This window comes from Sapajus apella, unplaced genomic scaffold (genome assembly GCF_009761245.1).
Source record: "Sapajus apella isolate SASKATOON/1434 unplaced genomic scaffold, GSC_monkey_1.0 scaffold31, whole genome shotgun sequence".
Classification (NCBI taxonomy): domain Eukaryota; kingdom Metazoa; phylum Chordata; class Mammalia; order Primates; family Cebidae; genus Sapajus; species Sapajus apella.
In genome coordinates, this window is record NW_022436971.1 from 24656359 (window position 1) to 24656819 (window position 461).

Sequence of the window (461 nt, forward strand, 5' to 3'; positions counted from 1 at the left end):
TTCAGGTAAGTCCCTGCAGGGGCGAGGGTGCTGGGGGCTCTGTTCAGATGACTCCCCAGGGAGCCTGCTCTGGGCTTGCAGCACATTCACAGTGCACTTGTGATGTGGGTCACACATTTACTATACATCCAAACTCTGAGCTATTAGAAAAATCAGCTCCCTTTAGGATAAGCCCTACAATGGCAGTATGTCCTGCATTATTCAGAAGGCTTGGTTCTGCCACAGAGCGCTGTTTGATGATAGGGCTGTGGGATGGGTGTGGCGATCAGTCCTGTCGTTAGGAAGCGGTCCATTCGGTAAAGACTGGATTGTGTAGCGACTCGTGCAGTCCTATCAGCTGGGGTACAAAAGGGAGTTATTTGAAGCTCTCATCTGTCTTCCAGGAAGATACTGTCTACATATGTAACACACTGTGAAAAAGGCATCAACCTTTTGTTAACCCAGTTTCACAATGAACATCG